This window comes from Molossus molossus, unplaced genomic scaffold, assembly GCF_014108415.1.
Source record: "Molossus molossus isolate mMolMol1 unplaced genomic scaffold, mMolMol1.p scaffold_m16_p_1, whole genome shotgun sequence".
NCBI classification, from domain to species: domain Eukaryota; kingdom Metazoa; phylum Chordata; class Mammalia; order Chiroptera; family Molossidae; genus Molossus; species Molossus molossus.
Genome location: NW_023425344.1, coordinates 192,320,636 through 192,341,010, shown reverse-complemented (window position 1 = coordinate 192,341,010; position 20,375 = coordinate 192,320,636). Strand labels below are relative to the sequence as shown.

The following is a 20,375-nucleotide window of genomic DNA, read 5'->3' as shown; positions in this document are numbered from 1 at the left end:
ACTCTCATATAATAAGTTTCATGTATTTCTCAGAAGTGTGTAGCTTTTAGGGCAAAATCATTTTTTGTAGCTTTTTCTTAAAAGACTCAAATCTTTATGGATTTAACTTCTTAGAGTTTCCTGTACATTTTCTCATTATTTATTTAAGTGTAACCTGTAGTTTAGAATATTTTTTTGGTTAATATTGATTTCTATCAATTATTTACAACATACAAAAATAAAAGTTAGGGATTTCTCATTGTGGTACATATTAATTAAGCTGTTTTTCCTCAGCTTCCTGAGTTGGCACCATCTCTTTATTACATAAGCAATGGGAAATAATTGATAAGTCATGAACAAAGGTAAAAAGATTCTTTCCTTAATTTATATTTTAGCTGAAAGTGATTAAAACATCCTAAATATTTGATTACTTTCATTTTATTATTGGTGACAATATTTATTTATTACTTTATTGATAATTTCTTTGGAAATTATCCTTAAACTATGAAAATGTACATCTTCATTCATATTTAAAAAAATAAAAATTTGATGAGATTGCATTTATCTATTAGATTGAAAACACAGAAACTATACTTATTTGCTTTTCAAATGGCAATATATGTCAAAATTTTAAATGCCAGATTTTTTGGCAATTTTACTTCTAAGAATTCCACTTCTAAATATATTTGGACATGTCAACAAAAAGTATATGTTCAGAGATATTTATCTTAGCAAAATACTAAAAATTATCTAAGTATTTATTGATATGGAAAAAATGTTTTATACATCCGTTTTATTGAAAATAATAAAATTACTTCAAAGAATGAGGTAAATCTAAATGTGTTTATATAGTATGAGCACCAAATTACATTGTTACGTAAAATAGCAAGGTGCATTGGATTATAGATGATATATTACCATTTGTTCATAAAAGAAAAATATATGTACAGATATACATGAGTATGCTTGGAACATTTTTGAAAATACACAAGAAACTGGAAATAATGATCATATTTGAGAATGAAGACTGGTCAGGTGTAAAAGAAAAATTTCACATACATTTTTTCTGTACTGAATGTTTTAACCATGTATAGCTATTAGATTTTCAAATATCAGTACTTTATTTAAAAATGCTAGAAACAGTAAAGAACAAAATAGAACATTTAGGAAAACAAACCAGTAATTTGAAGAATACCTTAAAATTTTTCAGAATGTAGGGATGATTCTCAGAGCAGAAAATTAGAGAATAAATGACTGGCATGAAAATCAGAGAGACTTCTACTACTAGACAGCAGAGATTCAACATGAGAAAAAAATCAGACTTATGGAGCATAATCGAATAAAAGGCACAAATAGAGAAAATGATCTTGCAGTAGGGGAGAGGGAGAGAAAAGCAAGCATGAAGTTAAGGAATTCTCCACTAGTAAAGACATTCACATCTAGATAATAATGAATAGACATATTTGCCAAAATGTTTGAAGGAATAAAATAGAGAAAACAATTCTTGCAAGGTTCTAAATAAAAAAACAAACTCGCAATTACAATAGGCTGGCTTGAGACTCTTCCATTCACTAGAAGCTAAGGGATAATGAAACAACATAAACAGAGTCATGAGAGGAAAATTTTCTAAGTGCTGAAGAATTGTATATTCAGTCTTATTTTTGACAGGAAGGCAAAGTACATACAGCTGAACTGGCTTGCTCCAATAATAAACATGCAAAGATATGGAGATACTGGTGCATTCTTTTCTAACAGCATGAAGATAAAGCTTAAAAGCCATACATTTTATCATGAATCATTATTTTTCATTGCAGAAATACATCTGTTTATAGGACACAAGGAGTTCCTATGTTAAAGCCTCTCTCCTCCTCAGGCTAGACTTATAGTGAGATTCAGAAGTCTAATTAAATAGGAATTACATTTTCTATTAAACAATGAAATAGCCACCTATTATCCATGCCAAGAATAAAGGTGAAAAAGGTGAAGGGGGTAAGCAAACAACACCTAAAAACCTTATAGACACAGACAACAGTATGGTGAATAGCAGAGGGAAGGGGGTTGGGGAGAGGTAGAAGAGGTTAAAGGGGGGACAAGTGGTGATGTAAGGAGACTTAACACAATCAGTATATGATGATGTATTATAGAGTTGTACACCTGAAACATAAAATTTTATTAACCAATGTCACCTCAATAAGTTCAATAAAAAATAAAATAACATTTAAAAAGAATAAAAATCAGGGGATTCCAAAATGGCGGCAGAGTGAATAGAAGCTACACAGACCATCTCCCAGGACCAAACTGGAATTACAACTAAAATGAAGACAAATTGATGGAAAAAAGCAACAGAAAAGCATCTTGCAAGGACCATATAACCAGGGACATTGAGTTGATGATCCTGGTAGGATTGTGTAAGTATGAGAGGGGGGCTGGGAACCCATAGACAGCAGCAGTCTTAGCTGTGCGCAGCGCCCTTGGGGCTAAACTTCCAAGCGGCTCCACAGTGTAGAGAGCCAGGACAGAGCGCTAAAATAGCCACAGCCACTCACCTGGGGCTCTGGCAGAGGGAGGTTGGACTGGACTGGAATTGTGTGAGAACACTCGGGGTTTGGAGGGTGCTCAGAGCTTCTGCTGAGTTGCGGCCACACAGGACTGTGGCCATCTTACTCCTTCCCAGGGCTCTGGGAAGAGGTGGTGGCCCCTGCCTCGGAGATTCAACCCCACCTAGGTGGGCCATTTAAATGCAAATTGAGGCTCATTTACAATCAGCATCTGCCCTAATCCTGGGAAATCCCCTCACTCTGAACACCTGAGGGAGTTTTTCATTCAACTGAGAACCCAAGGCTCTTCAAGTAACCCCTACCAATAGCCTCCAAGCAAAAGGCTAGAGGATAACTGAACCATACCTGGGCTTGCAACTCTATTCAGGAATGTAAGACTTGACAGTGGTGTTTAACGTGGGTCCTCCCTCACTCATCGAAACCCAGTAGAGGGAGCCACAAACAGCAGAACACCAACACCCACATGGAAAATTTGACAGCTTTCAAAAACCCACATAAATAGCCAAAATGGTGAAACAAAGAAACAAATTTTAAATGAAAGAACAAGAGAACTCTATCAAAGTTGAGATCAATGAAATGCAGCTTAGCAAAATATCAGAGGTAGAGTTCAGAGACATTATCTTGAGGAAGCTCAACAACATGAGTAAGGACATCAGCACCATGAGTAAAGATACAAAAACATTTAAAACCAACCAAGTGAAAATTAAGAATGACATAGCAGAAAAAAGGAACACACTGGAAGGACTAAACAGCAGAGTAGAGGAAGCTGATGACTGGATAACTGGATAAGTGAATTAGAAGACAGAGTAGAAAAAAATCAACCAATCAGAAAACCAGAAGGAAAAAACAATAAAAAAAAAACATGAAGACAGCTTAAGAGAACTGTGAGACAACTGGAAATGTAATAATATTTACATCATAGGAGTCCCCGAAGAAGAAGAAAATGAGCAAGGGTTAGAGAATATATTTGAAGAAATAGTGACAGAAAAATTCCCTAATTTGGTGAATGAAGAAGGCATTCAAGTTCAAGAAGCACAGAGAGCCCCAACTAAGAAGAACGCAAACAGGCCCACATCGAGACACATAATGATTAAAATGCCAAAATTTAAAGAGAAAGAGAGAATCCTAAAGGCAGCAAGACATAAGCAAAAGGTTACTTGCAAAGGAAACCCCATAAGGCTCTCAGCTGACTTCTGAATAGAAACATTACAGGCTCGAAGGGAATGGAATGAGGTAATCAAGGTCATAAAAATCAAGGATCTGAATCCAATACTACTCTATCCAGCAAGGCCATCATTCAAAATAGGTCAAATAAAGGCTTCCCAGAAAAAAAGGCTAAGGGAATACATTAGCACCAAACCAGCACTGCAAGAAATGTTAAAAGGATTGCTGTAATTAGTAGAAGAAATAGGAAAAAAAAATAGAACTACACTAAACAAAAATGGCAATAAATAAGTACATATCAAGAATCACCTTAAATGTGAATGGATTGAATGCTCTAATAAAAAGACACAGAGTGGTTGATTGGATAAGAAAGCATGACTCATACATATGTTGTTTGAAAGAGACCCACCTCACACAAAAGACTCACATAGGTTGAAAGTGACGGGGTGGAAAAAATCTTCCAAGCAAATGGAAAGGAAAAAAAAGCTGGGGTAGCAATACTCATATCCAATAAAATAGATTTCAAAATGAAGGTCATTATTAGAGACAAAGAACGCCACTACATAATATTGAAAGTATCTATCCAACAGGAAGATATAACCTTCGTAAACATATATGCACTGAATATAGGAGCACCAAAATATATTAAAAATCTTCTGGAGGACTTCAAAGAAGAAATCAATAGTAATACAATCATAGCAGGGGGCTTGAATACCTGATTAACATCACTGGATAGATCCTGTAGACAAAAAATTAGCAAGGAAACAAAGACTCTAAATGAAGCACTGGACCAAATGGATTTAATAGATATCTACAGAGAATTACACCCCAAAACTACAGAATTCACATTCTTCTCAAGTGCACACGGGACATTCTCAAAGATAGACCACATGTTAGGACACAAATTAAGTCTCTACAAGTTCAAGAAGATTGAAATCATATCAAGCATCTTCTCAGATCACAATGTCATGAAACTAGAAATCAATTGCAACAAGAACATGCAAAGGAAATCAAAAAAGAAATTAAAAATTTCCTGGAAACCAATAAAAATGAACACACAATACAAAATCTATGGGATGAAGCAAAAGCAGTTCTGAGAGGGAAGTTCATAGCACTACAGCCCTACCTCAAGAAGCAAGAAAAATTTCTAATAGACTATCTAACCTCACAACTTAAAGAACTAGAAAGCAAACAAAAAGGAAACCCCAGAGCAAGTAGAAGGAAGGAAACAATAAAGATCAGAGCAGAAATAAATGACATGAGGACAAAAAAAAACATTCAAAGGATCAATGAAACAAAGCGCTGGTTCTTTGAAAAGATAAACAAGATTGAGGACCCTTAGCTAGACTCACCAAGAAACAAAGAGAGAAAACCCAAACACACAAAATCAGAAATGAAAGAGGAGAAGTAACAACTGACACCACAGAAATACAAAGGATCGTTAACATATACTGTGAAAAATTATATGACAACAAACTCGACAATCTAAGAGAAATGGACAAATTTCGAGAAACACTGTCTCCCAAAACTGGACAGTGAAGAGAGAAAACTTGAACAGATGAATAAAAACTAAGGAAATTTAGACTCTCCCAGCAAACAAAAGCCCAGGCCTGGACAGCTTCACAGGGGAGTTTTACCGAACATTCAAAGAAGAACTAACACCTATTCTCCTCAAATTATTTCAACAAATTCAAGAAGAAGAAAGACTTCCAAACTCATTTTATGAGGCCAGCATAATTCTAATTCCAAAACCAGAAAAAGACACAATATCTCTGATGAACATAGATGCTAAAATCCTGAACAAAATACTAGCTAATTGGATCCAGCAACACATCAAAAAAATTACTCACCATGAACAAGTGGGATTCACCCCAGGGATGCAAGGCTGCTACAATATTCGCAAATCAATAGTTGTGATACACCACATAAAAAAAAAAAAAAAAAAAAGAAGAAGAAGAATGAAAACCACATGATCATATCAATAGATGCTGAAAAAGCATTTGACAAAATCCAGCAACCATTTCTGATAAAAACGCTCAGCAATGTGGGAATAGAGGGATCATATCTCAACATAATAAACGCCATATAAGAAAGACCTAAAGCCAACATCATACCCAATGGGCAAAAACTAAAAGCATTTCCCTTAAGAACAAGAACAAGACAGGGATGCCCACTTTTGCCACTCTTATTTAACATTATACTGGAAGTCTTAGCCACAGCAATCACACAGGAAGAAAAAATAAAATGGATCCAAATTGGAAAGGAGGAAGTGAAACTGTCATTATTCGCAGATGACACGATACTATATATAGAAAACCCCAAGGACTCCATCAAAAATTTCCTAGACTTAATAAATAAATTTGGCAAAGTAGCAGGATACAAAATTAACATCAAGAAATCGATGGCATTCTTATACACCAATGATGAACTCACAGAAAGAGAAACTAAGAAAACAATTCCATTTACCATTGCAGCAAAAAAAATTTAAGATACCTAGGAATAAACTTAACCAAAGAAATAAAGGACCTATTCGTAGAAAACTACAGGTCATTGAAAAAATAAATAGAGGAAGATATAAAAAAGTGGAAGTACATTACCTTGTCACGGATTGGAGGAATTAACATCATTAAAATGTCCATACTACCCAAAGCAATCTATAGATTCAATGCAGTCGCCATAAAAATACCAATGACATATTTCACAGAACTAGAACAAATACCTCAAAAGTTCACATGGAACCAAAAAAGACCTCGAATAGCCACAGCAATCGTCAAAAAGAAGAAAAAAGTTGGAGGGATCACATTACCAGATTTCAGGGTATACTACAAAGCCATTGTAATCAAAACAGCTTGGTACTGGCACAAGAACAGGCATATAGACCAGTGGGACAGAACAGAGAACCCAGAAGTGGACCCAAAGAAATATGCTCAATTAATATTTGACAAAGGAGGCAAGAGCATACAGTGGAGTAAGGACAGTCTCTTTAATAAATGGTATTGGGAAAACTGGACAGCTACATACAAGAAAATAAAACTAGAACATCAACTTACACCCTACACAAGAATAAACTCAAAATGGATAAAGACTTAAACATGGCTCATGAATCCATAAAAATCCTAAAAGAAACTGTAGGCAACAAAATTTCAGACATCATACGCAGCAGAATTTTCACTGATACATCACCTAACGTAACAGAAACAAAGGAGAAAATGAACACATGGAACTATATCAAACTAAAAAGCTTTGGCACAGCAAAAGATACAATCATCAAAATGGAAAGGCAACCCACTGTATGGGAGAGTATAATTGCCAATGATATATCAGATAAGGGGTTAATTTCCAATATATATAGAGTGCTCATACAACTCAACAAAAGGAAGACAAAGAACCCAATTAAAAAACGGGCAGAGGAACTAAATAGACACCACTCCAAACAGGACATACAAATGGCCAAGAGACATATGAAGAAATGCTCAACATCACTAATCATCAGAGAGATGCAAATTAAAACGACAATGAGGTATCACCTCACACCTGTCAGAATGGCCGCCATCAACAAATCATCAAACGACAAGTGTTGGCAAGGGTGTGGAGAAAAGGGGACTCTAGTACACTGCTGGTGGGAATGCAGACTGGTGCAGCCACTATGGAAAACAATATGGTGTTTCCTCAAAAAATAAAAAATTGAATTGCCATTTGACCTAGTGATCCCACTTCTAGGAATATACCCTAGGAAGCCTGAAACACCAATCATAAAGTCTATATGTACCCCCATGTTCATAGCTGCACTATTTACAATAGCTAAGATCTGGATACAGCTCAAGTGTCCTTCAGTAGATGAGTGGATAAAAAAATATGTGGTACCTATACACCTTGGAGTATTTTGCAGCTGTGATAAAGGAAGATCTCTTATCCTTTGAGATGACATGGAGGGACCTAGAAAGTATTATCCTAAGCGACATAATCCCAGCAGAGAAGGACAAATATCTCATGATCTCACTTATTTGTGGAATATAATGAACATAACAGTCTGAGGAATAGGGTAGACCCAGAGACTTGGAAGTAGGGTACAGACTGGGAACCCTCAGTAGAGTGGGTGGCTGGGGAGGGACGAGATAAACCACAGAACTTATAGGCATGTATGCATAACCGATGGATACGGACAACAGAGCCGGGTATGGGGTGGGGGTATGGGGAGAAGGGTGTCAATAAGGAAAAAAGGAGAAACATCTGTAACAAAAATAAGTTAATAAAGGAAACACAAGTTGCAAAAAATAAAGTAAAATAAATAAAAAGAATAAAAACAAACAAAAAGATTAAATAGAAACATCCAAAATGTTATTGTGGTTATCTCTGAATGTTCTCTCTCATCAATGTTTCCAACTCCCACTCCCTGTCTCTTTCTCTCTCTCTCAAATTAATAAAGAAAAAAAAGATTTTTTAAATAAGCCTTTTTCATGTCAATAAAATTAGATTTATGTCATCATTTAAAATTAGATTTATATCATCGTTGTTTCTAAGAAACAATGCTTTGTGTATTCTAGGACATGAACTTTTACATGTTATTTATTATTCCTTAGATCTGTCTGACTTTAGGGTCTGAGCTCTTTTTTTAAAAATATCATACAATACCCATAAGGGTGGTTTGGTACACACACAAAAAAAATACTTTTAGAGGAATTATAGCTCTAAATTGAAAGGTAAAACAATAAAGCTTTTTGGAAGAAAACATGGGCGATTATTTTCATGATCTTGGGTATACGATGATTACTTAAATAGGATAAAAACAGCACTAACAATAAAGGAAGTTATCAATAAATTGCACTCTTACAATGAAGAACTGCTATTATAGAAAGACATTAAGCAATAGACCAAAAAAAAAAAGAAAAAAAAAAAAAAACATTTGCAATAGAAATGTTCAACAAAAGTCTACAATATATAAAATTTTTTTAAATATTAAGAAAATGCCAGACACTCAATAAAAAATGGGCAAAAAATTGAAAATGTAGTTCACAAAAGAAATCCAAATGGCCAGGAAGCTTATGAAAAGGTGCTTCACTTTATTATTCACCAGGAGATTGACAATTCAACCATAATTTTAATTAAATCACCATTACACACCTACTAAAATGGCTAGAGTGAAAAAGAGACAATACCAAATTGGTGAAAATGTAGAGTAATTGGAACTTTATACATTGTTGGTAGAAAAAGGAATTGCTATAATTGCTTTGGAAAACAACTTTGCAATATTTATTTCATTGAACATATGCATCCCAATAAGTCCACTCACTGAGAATATCCATGACAGATGTATCTACATATATTCACTGAAAGATGTGTATAAGGACATTCATAACAGCACTATTTATAATAACCTAAAAGCAGAAACTATCCAAATAAACCTCAAGAGTAAAATGCGTAAATGTGTCATGTATGTGTGCATTGGAATACAATGCAGTAATGAAAAGAAACAAACTATAATTTGATGCAACAATATGCATCAAACATTTTTGTGTAAAATCACAAAAAAATAATGTTGAGTGCACAAAATAGAATATACCCTATAATTTGATTTGTATGAAGTTTCAGAACAGGCAAAACTAGTGTATGGTGTTAAAAGTCAAAGTAGTGAGTTAACTTTATTTGAGGGATTTAGGTAATGATTGGGAAAGAACATGGTAGGGTCTTCTATGGTTTTGTTAAAGGGTAGTTTAGTGTGTGAAAATTTATCTAGCTGGACACTTATGATATGCTCACTTTATGTATGCTATTGCTCAATAAAATGCTTACTTAGTAAAAATTAACCTCATACGTTAAGCAATCGTCAGTGACTGACAGTAGTACTTCAGGTATTTAAAGATTTATGAACATAAAAGTTACATGATGTTAACTGCGCTATGTCTAGACAAACATCAAAACAGGCAGTGTGAAAACCTGATAAGTTCTTTGGCATATTTCCCCTATTTAGAATTTGCCATCAACAGAACTCCCACCTAAAAGGTGAAAATACTGGTAAAATATTTTGCATCTTTTCATTACATTTTAAACACTATCGTTATATAATCACTCTTCCACTCATATTCATTTATCTAACTTTTTCATTATGTTAGCTAATACATTTTACTCTTTAGGCAAAAGTTCTGACAAATAGAATCAATAAATCCAGAGAACTAATTCAGTGCAGCCTTTTATTTTTTTCTCTTTCCCGACACTGTAATACAACTCAGTTCAACACTATTATTGTTGATTATGTGCAAACCACCGTTCTACATGCTATCGTGATACAAAAGAAGCCTAGGGCATGGTACCCACATTTAAATAAAAGCATATAGGAAGAGAAAACTTTTTTATGGATTAAATGGCTACATTGGAGGACAGACTCCCGAAGGCGCAGGAGCAGAAGACATGGACTTCAGTCTTGGCTGTATCACTTAGTGGCCTTGGCACCTTTGACAAGCCATTTTGTCCCTAGAAGGCTGTTTCCTCTCATATAACATGGGTCTGTAACTCCACCTTCCTTTCAGGGTTTGTGTATGTGTGTACGTGTGGTGGAAAATCCAGAAATATAACATTATATAAATGGCAGTAATTGGGATTGTAAGAAGAATCACCATTGAAAACCAAAGAACTTATATGCTTGTAAGTGTAACCAATGGACATAGACAACAATGCTTGGGGGAGGGGCGTGATTGGGAGGAGGGTGTCTGGGGGGAAAAAGAAGAAACATTTGTAACAAAAATAAATTTAAAAAAATGAGTACAAAAAAGAATCACCATGTGAGAGGACTATTACAATATGTGGTTAAAAATGATCATAGGCAGGGACTAGGTACTAGCAGCAGAAAACATTGTTTAGTCCATTCTTGATCTCCATTATTCAGAATTTTGTGATGTTTTATTGTGATATACAAATTATAGAAAAGGTATAAGAATACTACAACAAACAGATAGACTTTACTCAGACTCAAATTGGCTAAAAATGGCTAAAATTTGCCAAATTTGCATTATGTCTCTATTTCATATATATCATATTTCATATATACACACCTACATATTTCCACAGAAGAAACAGAGAAAGGTGACACACTATAATTTTCTAGAAAATTTCCTCTGGTCAGTGCTTATATAATTGAGGCATTATTTTTACAAAATTTTATAATTCGAGCCTATTTTTTCTTTCATCCAAGCATAGAAAATTTTCATTTATTTTAATTTTCAGTTAGGACCTTTTTATTAATTTTTATTTTAGTGCATTTTGATAAGAGTATTTTTTCACATTTTTACCTCATGGAATTTACTAATGCTTTCTTTGTGATCTGATGAATGATCACATATATAAGTTGTATGTTTTTCTTTGTCAGACTATATAACATTTATATACTGTTTTCCCTCCTGTCCCTATCTTTATCATCTTTGTTTTAGTCTTTGCTTTATAATTAACTTGATTAAGTGCTCACCACAAACTCATTAGCTGGAGTTTCCTCAATCATTTCTTGATAGATAAAGTTCTTTTCTAGTAGATTTCTCACAAATATATATATCCTTATGAATATAAAATCCTTGGTTCATACTTTCTTGAATTTCTTCAAAATACTGCTTTGCTGAGGTCGCCTTGATGTATTTCTTGGGAAGTTTCAGGCTACCTTACCTTTTTCTTCTTCTCTCCCCTCCTTTGTTCTTTGTGTCTAGGATATTTTCTTTATCATTAAAGTCTAATAATTTTACTAGAAACTGTTTCCGAGTAAACAGTTCCTAGTTGATTTTTCTAGTATCAAGTGATCCTTGTCAATATGTACACTGAGGACTTTTTCTTTGCTTTTTAAAAATAAAGTTTTTCTTTATTACAGTTTTAAACATAAGTTCTATTCCTTTGTTTTGTTTTCCTTCTTCAGAGACTTCCATGACACATTTTAGATTTTCTCTCCTTCCCTTCTAACAACTCTCTCTGACCCCTGCACATCTGCAGAGACCCCAATTACACACAGGGTGGGGCAAAAGTAGATTTACAGTTGCTTATGTGGAAAATAAATATAATTACAATAAATAATAATACAAGAAACTGTTCTGTGTACTCACAACTGTAAACCCACTTTTGCCCCACCATAGTAGAAGTTACACTTGTTAGTACTATTTCATATTGACCTCTGACTGAGCTGGGGAATCATGCTAATGAGTCCTTGTACTTCCTTATTAACTAATCCTAAACAAGCTATAATACTGAGATCACTATTTTTATTATGTCAACCTTAGTGTCTACATCAGTGTCAAAAAACTTGGAATAAATGAGTTGGAGTCATCATTCAAAGGCCATACGAATTGGCTAATCAAACTCTGAATGCCACAATATATAATTATCTTCAGATGTATTCTTGGTGACAGAATATATATATAGGTTAATTACAACAGCATTAATACCTGTTGAAACTGCACGATACTGGATGGTGCCACCAGGTAGATAGTATCAACTTAATATACACAACATTCTATTGTATTACATAGCAGATCAGCTTTCATTATCCGTGGAGGTAGACAATAAATGGAAATTTTACTGAAGCATGTTATGATAGACATTCTAAGAGACAGAGAAAACCAATGTATGAATGCCTCTGAAATTTTTTCTTAAAAGCATTTTATTTGCGAGTCTTTAATACTGTTTTGTCAGTCAAGAAAATAAAGTTCTATTTCTCTTAGTAATATATTAATTTATTCTCTCATTTTCTACTGAAAAATTGGACATATTTCTGAAGCAGTACTATCTATAATATGTAAGTGACTGCTTTTGAGAACTTAAGCTATTCAAATAAAATTTTGATTAAAAGGATTTTATACTTAAGATAGATCCTTTTTCTTCAGATAACTACAGACACTATGGGATTTTAAAAAATATATTTGTCTCATATACAGTAAGTTTTTATCTTTCAGGAAAAAAAATTTAATCCAAATAAACAAATACATTAATCTGATGCCTTATCTGCAATTGATTAATAAATAACTACATTAATTGTAATGTTTATTTTCAAAAATGGGAAAAAATTATTACTATTTCACTAAAATATCAATATAAAAATAATTAGAAAGTACTTGCAAGACAGTTGATAGTTCAGAGGGAGTTTATTCCAGGAGGATTTCTTTCAAATAGCTAATAAAGGTGAACACACCCACAGAAAAATAGGCATAGAAAATGAAGGGGAAATTAAGGGTACTATATGGGAAAGGATGATCAACTGTATTCATTATTAGAAAAGGACAATTCAACCCCAAAATACTGTTTTTCACAAAGGAGACCGATAAAGATTAAGCATATTGATCATATCTGGTGGTAGCAAGATATGAAACAGGCCCTTTCAAATACTCTTAAAGGGAATCTTCAATGATACAAACTTGCTGGAAATTACGAAGGATATTTGTTCCCATAGCACACTGCTTCTTTCTCCTCACCATCACTCCTGTCATCATTTCTTGTATGTGTGATCTTAATAACCATGTAGAGGGCCTATTTAGTGCCCGATTCTTGGCCTCCGACCTGCACTTCTCACTTGGGATTGTCCTTTATCCCATCACAGACTTTCTGTGGTCTTCGTCTAGATCATGTCATTCCACCAAGGACAATTCCTCCAAAAATCTGTTTTAAGAATTCTATTCTTTAAAAAGCATCCTACTTTTTGAGTACTACCTTATCTAACTCCCTCTTGTATCCACTGAGACCCACAATTTGTCTATAAATAAACCCCTTCATGGCTTTATTCCTTTTTATCTAATGAAGAGAGTCTGTAGCACAGGACTGTAACCTTTTATACACACCCTCAACTACTTGGCCTCTCTTTGTCTCTGTCATCCTCACCGAGCAAAGGCCAGACCTGGGTAAACCCAATTCCTTATCGAGTCTATGCCTGTATCCCAGTGCCTCAGCATGACTGGAAAAATGTAAGCATAATGACTTACCTAAAGTGATGGTCACAAAGCTCAAAAGGACCCTCAGTACCGACAGTGATCTCTATGTTTTGCTAAACACTTTGTCTCATATGCTGAGATTATTATTTCATACTAGTGTTCTTCTCTTTCTACAAACATTCAAGAACCCCTCTCCTCTTTTCACTCTCAAATGACCACTTATCTGCCTCCTTCTAACTGTATGCTTTGCATCCCCTCCTCCTACTATGGCTGCATTATTCATGCTACTATCTAAAGCTAACAAGTCCATTTGTATACTGAATAATACTGGATTTCTCTGACTCAAAGGCTTGGCTGTTGCAATTGTGTACTATCTCTTCTGACTCATCATTTCTTCTGTCCAACTGAATTATTTCCCTAACCATAAAAACACAGGACACGTTTCTATTATTAAATACATTTTAATCCTAAAACAGAGACTAATGGGATTTAAGAATAAACATTATACATATACAAATCAAATTGGAGACTAAATGAATATTTTGTGGGGTAACATTAAAGCTACAAGAAACAACAAAGCTGGATTATATGATATAATAAATCCTTAAAGCAAAAATAATATAACTTAAATGGAAAACACCTTGAGAAAACTATATGAAACAATCATTTCAAAAATTAAAAGCTATATTTGATAAAGAACCTAGAGATACTAAAAATTAAAACAGTTAAAAAATCAGCCAGTCAGAGAACGAGAAGTATCACATGATCTCACTTACATGTGGAATCTAATGAACTATATAAACTGACGATTAAATAGATTCAGAGACATGGAAGTAGGGAACAAACTGACAAACCTCAGAGGGAATGGGGTGGGGGGCAGAAAGAGAGTAACCAAAGAAGTTGCATATACACATAACCCAGGGGCATAGACAATAGTGTGGTGAAGACCTGGTGGGGAAAGGGGGACAACAGGGGACAAAAGGGAGGACATCTGTAATACTTTCAATAATAAAGATAAATATAAATAGGGATAAGAAACATTTAACAATTGATTAGCTGATTACATTTTAGTGTAATTGAGTTCCCTTTGTGATCTCAATACCTATTTGAATTAATGATTCTTAATTCAATTTTCAATAATTGCATTTATTCTCAAATAAAGAAATGTCTAGCATTAGAAACAGAAACAGTATTCACTGAATTGAAGAGCAAGATTTAAAGGACAGGAACACGAATGAAAAAAGATACAAGAAGAAGTAAAATTAGTCGACAAAAAAATGTTCAAATCTTTACTTATGAAAGAATTCAAAGTATGAACAAACAATGAGGTACCACTTTAAAACTGTTAGAACAACAAACTTAAACTCATTGCAGTATTCTATTCTATCAAAGGTGTGCTGAAACAAAAACACCCATCCATCTCTGGTGACAAGCACACTGTTGAAAACTTTGGTACATAACTTAGCAAAAACAGTTGAAGAAATATACAGTGTTAATCATTTTTGACTCAGTAATTCTACTGATAATTTGCTCTAAAGGTTATAAAGAAAAAGCATACTACAAGAACATTTTCATTATTCATAATATATTAAAGAATGCTAACAGCCTGATTATCCAAAAATAGAGGTTTAGTTAAAAAGCTGAGGTTTAGCCCGGCCAGTGTGGCTCACTGGTTGAGCGTTGACCCATGCACTAAGAGGTCGCTGGTTTGATTTCCAGTCAGGGCACAGGCCCAGGTTGTGGGCCTCATCCCCAGTGAGGGGTATGCAGGAGGCGGCCAATCATTGTTCTCTCTCATCGATGTTTCTATCTCTCTCTCTCTAAAGTCAATAAAAAAAATATTTAAAAAAATGCTGAGGTTTATGAATTTGGTGGGACATTATGCAGCCATTAAAATGACTCAATCTCTGTATCACTAGGCCAAAGTAAAAAAAAAAAAAAAGGTGAAACAATACAGAAGTGCATTTATGCTATTATTACAATTATATAAAATTCTTATGTATATGTAGCAATAGAAAATAGAGTGGTATGGATCATGGCCAATTTAAAATTTCATGTCTATTAAATAATTAAATAAAAATAAGGTAAATAATTTCAAAATTATCAACAAAGGGACCAGTTTTCATGTACCCTGACACAGAGAAAATTGGTTTCTATTTTATATATTTTAATTCAAACGTCAGATCACCGAGGCTAATGAAAAGTAGCAAAGGCACTGGGTTGTTACTGCTGTTTCAGGAGTAGTAATACATCTACTCACAAATGGCATTTTTATGAAGAACTAGGTATCTATGCAATGCAAAGGTATGGACTTAATATTATTATTAATGGAGTCCCTCCAAAGTGTTTTATATTTAGCACAATTGAGGGTAGATGAGGGAGAGGGAGAAGGAGAGAGATGTTTTGAGTTTGGACATATTCATGTAGCAGGAAAGAGGCAATTTGAGAAGACTGGCACCTGGAAAGGAATCTATGGGGGATGATGATGTCCTGAACTAGAGCAGGTGTGAGAGGGTGTGAGAAGGGAAAAGGGGAAACTTAAAAGTGAGAACTGATAGAGCTTTGACAGGGGTTAATGGGCTCAGAGTGAGGCTGTCAAGTACAATAAGAAATGTAGGAAGAAAAACAGCTTTGAAAAAAAGAGAAATTCATGATGTGCTTTTGGGATTCTGGAGATAGTTTCCCACCATCAACCCTCTAGAGAGGCTAATTGCAATTGACAGATATATAAATCAAAGCAATTCAAAAGACTGAGAAATTATAAGTAGATATCACATTAGAGATCACAAGCCTTTGTGGCAAGGATATAAACATCAAGGTATATTCTATTTATCATTTTAGAGTTGAGAGGAAAATTCTGATTAGATGAACCCCAGAACTAAAACAGAGGACTCTTCATGTTGACTAGAGTAGAGGGAGGGGTCAGCCACACTAAAATTGTGCATGCTTACAATGGATGAGCACAAAGCCTTGGAAACGAGGAAACTATGTTTAAAATACAACTGTTTTGTAGACATTCCATTTTCTACCAGAAGAAAAGCAAAGAGATGTATATCTGTGTATGCTGATCCCCTTTTATCCCTTAGTAGAGAAGCAGAGTTATTAGGAGACACACTTTGAGGAATTAATGGTGTTTGTAAGGATTTACTCACTAACTTTATGCAATTTAGAATTTACTGGGGGAACCATAGTTGCTGGTTGGGTGATTTAACCTGAAAAACTGACCTGAGTTGGACTATAATGTGGCCTTTTTTTTTTTTTTCTTGATGGGGGTCTATAGGCTTTCCTTAAGAATTAACTCCATCAAATATTTTGTGAGGGGACTAAACACATGATTGCTTACAATTGTATTTATTCAATTTTCTCTTGTGAACCTATTCAGCCCTGCTAACTAGAGAAATGTATAAGTTTTAGATAGTCAAATAATATATGAGATGTAAGGGCATAGGTGTAATTACTTTCACTATATTCCCACAATGTACAAATGCCTTGAACTGCTTTGAAGTATCTCAGTCAAAAACAGTTTTTAACTTCATGGGTTTCAAAGGTTGATTTTAATCATTTTCTGGTGAAATGTACAACACTATCTACACTGGATAGATTTGGGGGCAATAGGTTTAGACGCCACACTGTGTTCTAACCACCTGTCACCTTGAGATGTCATTTAATGTTCTTTCTCACCAGTGTTCTTGTTTGCAACAGGACAGAGTTGGACTAACTTGGTTCCCTCTGGTGTGTCTTAAATTCTGATGGGCAATGTTTGCCTCATAAAAGCTTCCCCATCACTGAACTTCACCAGTGACCCAACTCATGGGAAAATGGCCCGACTCTGATGAAACGGAACACACGGGAGCCCAGAAAATAAACAAACTGAACAGACCTAGGGAAGGGAAGAGCTGTAATGTGAACAATCAAATCAATCATAGATAGACTCGGATTTTATGATGAAAACACCAAATGTTTAGAGAATTACACAGTTTATAAGTTGTGGAGCATCTGTTGAGTGAGTTTCTTTGCGCTTATGTAATAGATGCAACGGCAACATTCAGATGCTGTTGAATATGTATGTCAAGCTTGACAGCTGGAAATTATTTTGTGACTAAAATATCATGAACATAACCAAATAGCTAAAGATAAATATGCATTTCCTCTTTTGGAACTTTCTGGGGACTTGCTGAGACAAAAATAGTTGAGGCTAAGTGGGAACCAGTGAGAGCAATTTTCCAGGGAAAGCTAATTTTACAAAGGAGAAAAAGCAGGTTTGTTACCAGACCTGCCAAGCTGATGGATGCACAGGCACATACAACCAAATACTGTCATTGCAGGCAGCCAACAGAGACACGTAAATTCTAAATTTTACAAGCTATTGACTTACAGCGTCTGTGTTGATATTTATAATTAGTAGTTTAAAGGAAAAGATTTTGCCATATATTCATTGGTTTTAAAGTTGTTCGTTGAAACGGAATCTTCTGATCCCTTTGCAACGGGTCAACTCCTGCTTGTTCTTGGTATCTCAGCTCCAAAGTCTCTTCCTTGGGGAAAACTCTTTTGAATCACTTGACAAAATTAAATGCCCCTCTCAAGTGTTCTTAAAACGCAATATACTCATATTTTATAGTAGGAATCATAGGTATTTTTACCTCAATATGCACGAATATTTGATCTATTCCTGTCTCCTTGACAAGCCTCTGAGCTCCAGAAGGGCAGCAATTCTCTCTTTTTGATCCCAAGTACCTACCACAATGCCTGACACCGAACAGACATTTAAATATAATTAGCTTATTAAACTGTCAAATAAATAAGTAACTATTTTGTGTGAATGTAAGGAATGCATTTTATTTTTATGTTTTTGCATTTTCTGCAAAATTCCAAGTTTTATTTACTTATTCCTACATTGCTGAGAACTGATGTCAGGAATTTAACATGTGATAACTTTTTTTCTATCTCTGAGCTGAACAAAAACACATACACGATGACATTTTTATTAGGCAAGATTTGCTGCTTGACGTTTCACAGAAGAAGGCAGTATCCCCTTCTGTTGAACAAAATGGCCAGTTTGCTGAGGAAACCATTTTTAGAAGAAGTGTTTAATAAACATGTTCTTTTAAAATAAATTCTTCAGTAGGAGACTTCACTGCCTTTAATTAGAAGAAGGCTCTGTCAAGTTATCTGTTAAATTTATCCGTGCAGCTCACCAACGCATCATTATTGAAAACATCACCATTTCCACATCCCAGTTCTCAAAAGGACTTTAAAGTCTCAAAACACTGTCTCTCCTTTAGCTTGCTGCTTTTTCTTATTGTACTCAGGCTCTATTAATAGTCCATTTCTTATCATCATCCCCATCTCCATACATTTTCTTTAGGATATGCATCAGTCCCTCGCTAGGATCTGTTTCAGTGTCAGGGGAGGATTTTTCTTGCTCTTTGCACTCCTTCTCAGCCTGAGTCAGGGAGTCCCACTGTGTGCTTTTCGCGTTCTTTCTACATAAGATAATCACTGTATGTGTCCTGACTTTTTTGAACTGTCTTCCACAAAGATGGGTTTCAAGAGATTGTTCACAATAATGGAATGATTCTTCCCAGTTAGATTCTTTACCAAAAATGCACCTGCACATTCTCTGTGGGGACTTGATGAACTCCACTTAAGATAATGCAGATTTTCACAAACTTCTCTGACCGATCCCATCCATCATTACTGATTTTCACTGTGGAGCCCGTTGTTTGGGAGTAACCACAGCAGCTGGCTTTTCATTGGCAAGAAATTCTGCTTTTTTGGTGATTTCTTCTGCATCTTCTTGATTCTTTCTCAGCCTTGTATTTTCAGCTGTAAGAGCATCACATACTCCTCTTTCTAGTGGATTTTTCCAGCAGCACCTTCACCTCTTCTAGATCTTTCTGTAGCTCCTCCACAGCTGAATCCATGGTCGGGCTGCATAGGCAAGGCTCAAGCTGCAGCCCCACGAGGATGAGCAGGAGACACGCACCCCGCACCTGTCCGTGCCCACAGCCAGTGTGCACTGCAGGTGCAGCAGACACCAGGCCAGACTGTGCAGTGCATTTTAATATAAGTTATAGATTAGCTCACAGCTTAAGAATATTTTTGCAGTAGACTTTTAAAAATGATTTCACCGAATGACTATTCGGCACTTCCTAGTGTTATGGATATGGAGACCATATGGTCTGGGTTCTCTGAGATTGTTTCAATTTCAAATATGTTGTTCCAGGTAATACAGAAGTATCCTCTTGTCAGAACACGTGTCCTGTTGTGGTTGAAGATATAGTTGGTAACATAACTATAGGGTATTCTGAATTCTAGAATGCTGCTTTACTAAAAAGAGGTCATTTGCATGGTATAAAACCAACAGTGTTCAAAACTACTTCCTCAGTTACAATCAACTCATAGTACATAGGCTGTAGCATCTATTTTGAGTAGATGTTTTAAGGAATGTGGCTCTTACCAGAATGGTAAAACAATAAAAATTCATTTCATCAAAACTGAGAGTTTAAAATGAATGAAACCAGATGGATGTACATTTTAGAATTGTGGCATGCACTGACCAGATGAAATATTGCACATCTGATAATACACTAGACATTTTAAGTATTATAGAAAGAGGTGATACGATCTGAGAAATTTCCTATAAAGACAGAGGAAAAGTACTGAATTCCAGATAGGAAAAAATATCTTGTGATTCAGAGAAGTAAAATTGGCAAAGGTGGTTCTCCAGTATGAGGACAAAACACTTGAATAGATCTGAGACTTAAAAATGATAATTATTCTA

The 20,375-nt window shown here is 34.9% G+C and overlaps 1 protein-coding gene and 1 pseudogene across 2 annotated transcripts in view; both read right to left on the bottom strand.

Moving 5' to 3' along the window:
• Window positions 1-20,375, bottom strand: part of UNC13C (unc-13 homolog C) — a 561,286-nt gene that overhangs the window by 123,092 nt on the left and 417,819 nt on the right. The window lies entirely within an intron of this gene.
• Window positions 18,888-19,515, bottom strand: LOC118631572 (annotated as a pseudogene).